The sequence below is a fragment of the Castanea sativa genome, chromosome 8, assembly GCF_040712315.1.
Source record: "Castanea sativa cultivar Marrone di Chiusa Pesio chromosome 8, ASM4071231v1".
In the NCBI taxonomy this organism is placed as follows: Eukaryota; Viridiplantae; Streptophyta; class Magnoliopsida; order Fagales; family Fagaceae; genus Castanea; species Castanea sativa.
This window is the reverse complement of record NC_134020.1, coordinates 21,698,522-21,707,470: the sequence shown is the minus strand read 5'-3', so window position 1 is coordinate 21,707,470 and position 8,949 is coordinate 21,698,522. Positions and strand designations below refer to the sequence as shown.

The 8,949-nt window shown below is 39.5% G+C and overlaps 2 long non-coding RNA genes across 2 annotated transcripts; both read right to left on the bottom strand.

Annotated features, from left to right (window-relative positions):
- Nucleotides 1-3,762: 3,762 nt before the first annotated feature.
- On the bottom strand, nucleotides 3,763-4,991 carry LOC142608427 (uncharacterized). The gene is made up of 4 exons (XR_012839488.1): nucleotides 4,893-4,991; nucleotides 4,251-4,316; nucleotides 4,107-4,168; nucleotides 3,763-4,012 (listed from the first exon to the last, which is right to left on the bottom strand). It is a non-coding gene; the product is annotated as an uncharacterized LOC142608427 (long non-coding RNA).
- A 2,944-nt stretch (nucleotides 4,992-7,935) lies between these two features.
- LOC142606832 (uncharacterized) lies at nucleotides 7,936-8,609 on the bottom strand. The gene is made up of 3 exons (XR_012839180.1): nucleotides 8,326-8,609; nucleotides 8,139-8,229; nucleotides 7,936-7,968 (listed from the first exon to the last, which is right to left on the bottom strand). It is a non-coding gene; the product is annotated as an uncharacterized LOC142606832 (long non-coding RNA).
- Nucleotides 8,610-8,949: the final 340 nt, after the last annotated feature.

Sequence of the window (8,949 nt, the reverse complement as noted above, 5' to 3'; positions counted from 1 at the left end):
CAACTTTGCGAGAGGTAGTTTTTCCTATACCGGGAGTTCCACTTAATAGCACAGCCTTTTTGGCACCGAGAATCAGTTTGTTTTTTTTCCCTTTTTCTTATTTCCAGTATCAAGAAATTGCTTGTTCCAATTTGTCAACCAGTCATGATGTTGCTTAACCTGCACATCCAACCAAATGATGTTTGAACTCTCCTAAACCATTCCACAAAAAATTCCTCTGTAACCTCTCTATTCTATTCACTACACTAGTGGGAATGGTGAATAAAGATGAATAATATCTAGGCAAGCTCGAAAGTGTACTCTTCAATAGCGTCAACCTTCTCCCTTTTGATAAATACAAAAAGTATCTTCCTTCATATTCACATTGATGAACACAAAACATCTCAATATTACAAAAAAGCAAAAAGAGTTTAGGAACTAAAAAAACTGAATTACAATGTGTAAAAAACAAGCATGAGACCAATCAAACAAGGTACAAATCAACAAAGATTTCAATTGATCTAGAGTTCTCTCAATGTCCTTGAACATACGGCTATTCCCTTCCTATCCACATCAAACATAACAAAGTAAGATTTCAAACATTCAAATAGTGTTTCCCACCAATTCCTCCATCCAAATAATAGGTCAACTACTGTCTACAGCATTACCCACTAAGCCACAAACATCTTAAAAACTTCACTCCACAAACATCCAAAAACTTCCTCAAACTATGGTGAGCCTTTTCATTTTTTTATAATTAAAAAGAAAGGGCTCAACTCAAGTACACAAGGAGTACAATGTGTTTCAATGCAAAGATTTTTTTTATTTTATTTTATTTTATAATTTGATAGTTTGAGGAGGGGGATTTGAAACCTGGATGTCTCCTTCAGAAACACCAGAGGTGCCAACTAATTGAACCACAAGGCTCTTGGCAATGATTTTTTAGATGTTTATTGACTTTATTCATTAAGGTTAAAGTTTTTTTTTCCCCTTTTTGTGGTGGGATTTGGTTGTCTCTACTGGTAATTAATTGATTAGAATCCTATACCTTCTTCCATCAGCAGAAGTATGCTCTATCCAATCTGTTGAGGCCTCTCTAGTGGAGCTTGGCTGGACACTTGTTGCCTGAAAATTTTGATAAGTGTGTACATGTCAAGAATCCAAATAAATAGCACTTCAGACAGCAACGAAGCAAAAACAATTATGTATTCCACTTAAAGCACTGGCAGTGGCAAAACTATAGTTTAAGAAACCAATACAGCCCAACAAAGAATTTATCTAAACTAATGCTAATTCAACCCACATATCTCTCTTCTTTTTTTATTAGTAAGTTATACACACAGTATAGGTTACAAACTACCAAATAAGCTAACTACAGGGTAAATAAGATCCGCTCTTGTATGAAAAATGAGCAACTGAGATGGAAGCACGCTTCAGTTTTGATTTTGTTGTGGACGAGCTGGAAGTAAACTAAAAACATCTGCCCAGTACATATACAAATCAGAATAGTAGATGACAGGAATTGTTTGTAACTACTTACATGATGAGGGAGGCAAGCTAAAAGATTTACAATTAACATAAATTAGAACCCCCCCCCCTCCTTGGACTTACTGCCTATTTTCATTCTCAGTTTCCTCTGGAGTATTGTTCTTCTCTTGAATGTTTCAGCAACATCTGGATACTTTCCCTTGATGAAGCTATCCAAGCATTTGCGGTAGGAAAAGTCTTCTTTACGACCATCAGTTGAGGTAACGTAGAGCAATCTAGATAAGTTCCTAACCTACCAGCTCCTGTCTCCTGCCACTAAATTTAAAAACCATATACAGCTATGATGATCCCCACATAGCTAGCGGTTCCTAACAGCCTATGTTCACTTTTTCTATGTTCTATATCCTTAATACTCTTTCTATTGTAGATTTCATTGATTGTAGTTCACATTTTTTGTAATTCTTTAGGTTATCTAGTGTAGACATCCCAACATCCTATGCACATGAGGTAGTAAGTACATGGAAGTACTAAATAGTCAAGTCTAGAAAACTGACCACTTTCTTGCTTGACCCAAGCAACATAATGTCCTGAATCAGCACTCCTACCCTTGTGGGTCAGCACAACAACCAAATCATAAATTCCAGTCATTTGTGTCCGCTATCGGATGGAACACCTGCATTTTAGTATCAGTCAAACAGTGAAAAGGAGGGACCACATGCACTGGACTTCCAAAAACTCACATGAAATCTACAGTAGACTCCCTAATTTCGGCTAACATGGACATTTTAGGTTGATACCTTCTTCAGATGTAGCTATAGATGGTTCACCACTTCTATTTGATGATCCTTGTGTGCCAAGAAGAGACATGAGATAATTTTGTAATGAGAAAGAGATACATGTTTGGGTGTTTGTATGGATAGGTTGTGTACCTCTGCATCAGACATCTTGACATCATTGTCTTCTGCCCAGAGCTCTTTTCGCTAGCTTTCAAACCAAGCTTTTTACCTTCCTCGTCCCTTAGGATCTAAATTATAAAAAATATACATGAAAATGTCCAACACAACCAAGCAATCAAATGTTTTTGAAATGGAGATGTAACTTTAAAGTTCATCAAAGCCAAGGGCAAGCAAAAACCTTGCGAGGAGCTTCCAATTTTTTGCGGAGATCATCCGAACACAGATCATAAATATCCAACTCCAAAGGATAATCCACTTTACGAAACAAAGTGAACAAATTTTAAGAAACATGAACACCGTAAAACTTCTCACCAAGATAAAGAGTGGTGAATGCTAATGAAAGAAGGCAAGACACGGCATGCACCGTGTACTCTCATATTTGACCCCCACAAGGTAATCATCTCAAAGAATGTTTTGTTAAATTTCCACAATGCCTTGTGTACTCTCATTTTTTTTTCCCCACAATGATATGAAAGTGACAAATTCAACTTCGTACTGCAACATATAATGAAAGAAGGAAACTGCAATTACCCGCAAAATTTTGACCTTCGATTTGACTCCCTCTTCCAGAAAAAACGCACAACCGAACAACAGGTACCTTGGGAAAAAATCAAAGTTACATCAGCAGTATGAATTTAGATAAACCAACACAAAAAAAAAGAGGTAGAGAAACACCCTACCAGCTTCAGTCATCCATTAAATAGGAAGATCCTTAAGGTTGGATCCTATGAGGCCACATGGTGGAACTTTTCATGCTATAAAGGGCAAAAAAAGAATAATTCATAAAAATCAGAAGAAGTTGTACCTTGGCAGGCCATTGATACGAGACTCTTTCAAGTAAATTGCACTACGCCCCAAGGAAGGGGAAGCCTTTTCCAATTCTGATTTTAAAGCCTACACAAACAAGTGATAGGAAACTTGCTTGTGATTCCTCCACTTGTTCTCACACTAGTTACAACTATGTCTTACATATCCATAATCAACTATTGTGAAAATATTGTGATAAAAATTGATACTAATTTTAATTTGAATGTACTATTAAAATTATTTTTTTCTTTTTCTAAAAAAATTAATTTGACTAGTTTGCAACATCATTGTCATCTTTGTTCTAAAAAATTAATTTGATTCCTCCACTTGTTCTAAAAAACCCTCTATTTGACTAGTTTGCAACATCATTGTCATCTTTGTTTATTCATCAACTCCGTAGTACGAGAAGCTCGAGGGTTGACATTTATGAGTAAGCCTCCACCCAACAAAGACCAGTGTTTATAAAGCTTGTGCTTGTCATTCATTATCAACAATTTAGCCAAATGGCATAAAAAAAATTCACAAAATATGATTATCATCACTAAACCAAGAAAATTTTCATTTAACTGAAACAGAATCTTACAAATGAGTTTAAATCAGCAACAATCAATAAAAACCCAATTGCCCACTTGCACAACTCAAAAAAATGTCTACCTTTCCAAAGCAACCAAATAGTCACTATACAAATATTACAAAAAAAATCCAAGCAATTTTCGTATGGTTTTGCATCAATTACCTCTTAAAAAAGGGCAAAAGAGCATGGGCCTAATGACCCCATTAAGCTTCGAAAAAGGAAAAAAAAAATCATCATTCTAATATAGATTTAAAAAAGAAGAAGAATAAACCAGGGGATTACAAGCAAAAAGAAGGGATTACCTGAGTGGCAGAGAGAGAGAGAGAGAGAGAGCCCCTATGAGTAATGAGTTGAGAGAGAATATCTGAGAGAACGAAATTTGAAATTAGAAACGTTTTGTTATTAATACACAAAATTTGTCCATGAGAAAGAGAGAGAGAGCTTACTAATAGAGAGTGGTGGTGAAAACATGCCTTAGAGAGCGATGGAGAGGGAGGGAGAGAGCTTTGAGCCTGCGAAATAGAGGGCTGCAAGTGAGAGAGATATAATGAGCTCCATGCATTTACTGACTACATTATTTAGCAATGGCATTTGTCACTATAACTTCCCCCCCCCCCCCCCCCCCCATCAGAAATTTATGGCAAGAAATGCACAAGCCCTTTAGGCAAAATCTTTTAGTGACACATTTTGCTGGTGTCGTACAAATTCATTGTTGTAGTATCCCTTTCCCAGTGAAGGGTGCTTGGCTGCCAGGTACAACAAAAAAAAAAGAATTAAGAATGCATTATTCGCCGACACCTTCTTTAATCCGGGAACTTTGCCGCCGGCAAAAGGTTACCATCAATGGCCAAAATGAGGTCATTCATCAAAAACAACTTAAATGAATAGAAAAATGATAAAAGATATTTCAGCATACTTCTTTTTTTTTGGCCCCTGATAAACAATTATGCTTTCAGTATCTATTGTTTTATGTTGCACTCTATAATGACCTACACATTTATTGTGTGAACAGAATTTTTACTTCTGCTTGATGAAAAGAGAAAAAATTTAACAGTTTGATAAAGTTTAAAGTTGAACGAAGAAATCACTTTTAAAGTTTTAGAGCACAATTCTGGCTGTCGCACGATGTATATTTGATCACCGTGGCTATCTTCATTATATACATCTTGATTCCTATGCCAAGTGCAGACTGGATGATGTGCTTAGAATTATCAAAGGTTTGCATGCACAACATACATGTTCCAAACACCCCTCTTTTTTATTATAAGAATACATTTTCCAAACGCAAAAAACAAAAGTTGAACCTCATAATCACTCGTGGTCAAGAAAGCAGCCCCGTTTAGTTGATTTATAAAAGAGAAGATCCTTAACATAAGTTACCCATCCAAGGCGAGCTTAGACTTTAGGCTTACTACCATTCATGATAAACATATTGCTATTTATTGACTGAACCAATGAGTACTCATGTTACTGGGGAAATATGTTTTTCCATCTTTCTCACCAACAAATAATAGTAATGAAGCAGAAATAAACCTGAATAACAAAGGACTGCTGAGCAAGTAATTCTGGTCTCGGCCTCCTATAAGCTATTAAGACATTTGAATCATAGAGCCCCTTGTCTAATGATACATCAAGCTTCTCACTTCCACCAAATAAGTTCGGATGTTTGATGTAAAGACTGCAATAAACAAACTGAACCCTTTATTTCGACAATGCCATAGTTCTCCATATGGTTAGAGAGCTAAGTAAAAGAAGTTAAATTCCTAATTTCAAATTTCACATTTTTTTGATTACCAGAAAAACATAAAAAGAAAACCAGCTAAAAACAAAGCCAAATTTTGATTTCAACAAAGTTGAGTGAAGCTTTTTATTCCCTTACGCCAAACAAGTGAGGAAAAACAAAGTTTCAACTTTTATATGTCTTCTCTTTCCCTTCATTTATCATCTCTTTTAAAATTTAATGAACCCATATAAATCCAAAAAACAAGAAAGCACCATCTAGAGAATGTTGACCCAAAATAACAAAAATCAGAACCTTACCTTCCAATTACCAGAGAAAGAGGACTGCCAGTGCTCCTGTTAGAAGGAATTAGAGTGAGAGAGAGAGAGAGAGAGAAATCAATTACTGGGTAAGGAAGAAAAAGATAAACAAAGCATGAATTGAGCAAGAACCTGAAAGGAGTAAGCATCAACATTTACATCAATCTTGGCTGTCACACACACACACACCCCACAAAATCAAAACGGGCACATTACTCGTCATAAACACTGGTTTAGAAATCAACTGCAACCATATATTTACTGAGAAACCAGCCAATGACCACTAAACACACATCATGATCATGATTTCCTATACCATAAAGAGGACATTATTACTTTATAATAAATTTAAACCAATGAAAGGGGCTCAAAATCTTACCAAAAAGGTGTTCAAATTAAAAATTAGGCAGTCTCCATCAGTTGTGCTAAGGGTTCAAGAGCCTGTCCACCAATTGCAGGAAAAAGAAAGCATTAAAACTTCATGGTTTACATCACGAGACTTTGATTGACCAGCAGGAGTTCCTGCCAATTTACTGCATTTACATCCCGAGACTTAGACATTACCTCTGTAACAAACCTCTTTTTCAAGGTTCACCAATTTTGCGTTTTTTAACCCTCGTGTAATGTTTGGGCGTGGGAGGAGGCTGCGGGGCATCATCCTTAGGCTCATCATCATGCTGCAAAGACATTAGATGCATACAATCAATATTTGGTGAAATGATAAGGTGTGTGAACTGCAAAATAGGCCTATACATTGTAATTAATGGTATCGTACCATAGAGCTGCCTTTGTGTCCTATTTTGTGTCCACCTGTCCCACAAGTGGGAGCTCTTCTAGCACGTTGCGGTCGACCTCGTGGGGGTGAGGGTTGATGAAGGGGATGCTCGTCCGGTACATCAGTATCTGGCTGAAGAGTGTCAATCCCAACTGGAGGTCCTAGAGGGTCAGATGAGGATGAGGTAGGTGGGTAATGATGCTCTGTGTACAGGCCAGGAGTGGGGATCATTGTCATGGGTTCAGTACGGGGTGGGTCTATGGGCAAAGTGGGTGCACTGGAGCTGGTGGATGGGTTTGAGGGTGTCTCGGGGTGTATAGGGGTCAACTGAGAATGAATACCAAGATCGAAACTGGGCTGTGAAGGTGGGGTGGGTGAAGGGACCTCGGGCTGAGGAGATGCATCTACCATGGGTGGAGGGACCTCAGGCTGGAGAGATACGTGCGGGATGGGTGCAGGTATCTCAGGACTACTTACAACCCGAGCAGTTGTTGCACACTGACCACGGCCCCTAGTTGCACTTGTCCTTCGGCTTGCTGTAGCAGGCCGACCATGGCCCCTAGTTGCACTTGTGCTTGGGCTTGCTGTAGCAGGCCCACCACGGCCCCTAGCTGCAGTAGCACGGGTCGGTGTACGTGCAGGTGCTGCGCTTGTGCTTGGGGTTGCAATATCTGCTGATTCAGTCTCATGCCCATTGTTTGCCTCTCCATTTGGTGCAGGACCACCACCAAGCCTAGCCAGATCATTTAGGACGCGTCGGACATGGTTGTGGGTTCGGCTGCCTACATGAAGCATCTCCAACAGCGCTAAATGGCTTTCAATCTGAAACCAAGAAAGAACCAGTACAATTAGATTTGAGACATTTACGTATCAATTGTAGAATGGATAATATAGTACTTATTAATCTACCTAAACACTCAACTAAGATATATCTAATTAGAACACATTACCGATATATCTAATTTTGCGCTGTTGCGGTCGACATACTTTCGAGTGACTGGACGGTACCAGCGGTAATAGTCATGATCGCGAGGCATCTCACCAGTCTGAGGAGGTGCATGGCAAAGTCGTTGTCGTCTCTCATCCCATGTAAGGATATACGGTCCATGCTCCTCCCTCCAATTCTTCTCCACCTTCCCACGCAAGTCTATTCTATGCAGTCTTTCATCGTACACAACATGGTCGGGTCGCTCTTGCGCCAACCCAAACTGACGAAGGACACGATCTGGGTGGTGTATCTCTACTATGCAAAAACACACAAGTGGCACCCTTGCCGTCAACGTATCCCTCCCTGCAACGCACAAGTTAGGAAGGTGGCCGAAGTCTGCCTCGTATGGCTGCCACACAATCTACAATAGAAACAAAAAACAATTATCATAACATCAAGTTTATTAAAACAAGGGAGAATACATAGATAAAGGGAAAAACAAAAATTAAAACAAAAGATGTGTTAAAGGATGAAACAATCATATTCTTAAGGAAAATTAACATAACCAAACAAAATTTTTGTTTGCCATACTTGGTCCGGCTGAATTCTAACTAATTGCTCGCGATAGTGGATCAAGGCCATGCCGGATGGCCTACTCTTCGAGCTTGGCACCCGCACCCACCTACAGTTAGAAGCGAATAACATAAGATAAGATAATACCCATGTTATAGTTACTAAGAAGAGTACATTGCACACACAATATTAGAAAAATACTTACTTAAATGCAAGTGGAGCATATGGCCATGGGCCATAATCACATCCAGGTGGGGGCTCTATCCTCGGGCACAAGAATGGCAACCTTGCCCATGCCCAATACTGGACCAATGTGCACGCCCCACCAATCTGCGATGCCCCTTTCTCGCTTGCCCGACACAACTCTCTGTACAACCAGGCCAAGCAACCACTACCCCAACTATACTGTGGCGGATCACGAAGGTCACGCAGGAACGCCAAGAACATCAAATGCACCCTATCTCCCGACTTGTCCATGAAAAGCTTATCCCCTAGCAGCGCTAAAATATAGCACCGAGCATACTGGTGTATACGCATCTCCGTTGCGTCATGAGGTAGTGGCGCTGCAATGGCATCAACAAGGTGGGTGATGAGAATTCTTTGCCCCACCAAAGTTTTGTTGTCATTCGCCGGAGTAAAACCAAGCAACTCCATGCACAGATCTCGCCAATCCCCATCCACCACAGCAGTCGGCCCAACCAAGACCTCACCGTCTATAGGAAGTCCAAAAATGACCTCCACATCTTGTAGGGTGATTGACATCTCACCATGTGGAAGATGGAACGTATGCGTCTCCGGCCGCCATCGCTCAACTAGGGCCGAAATTAGG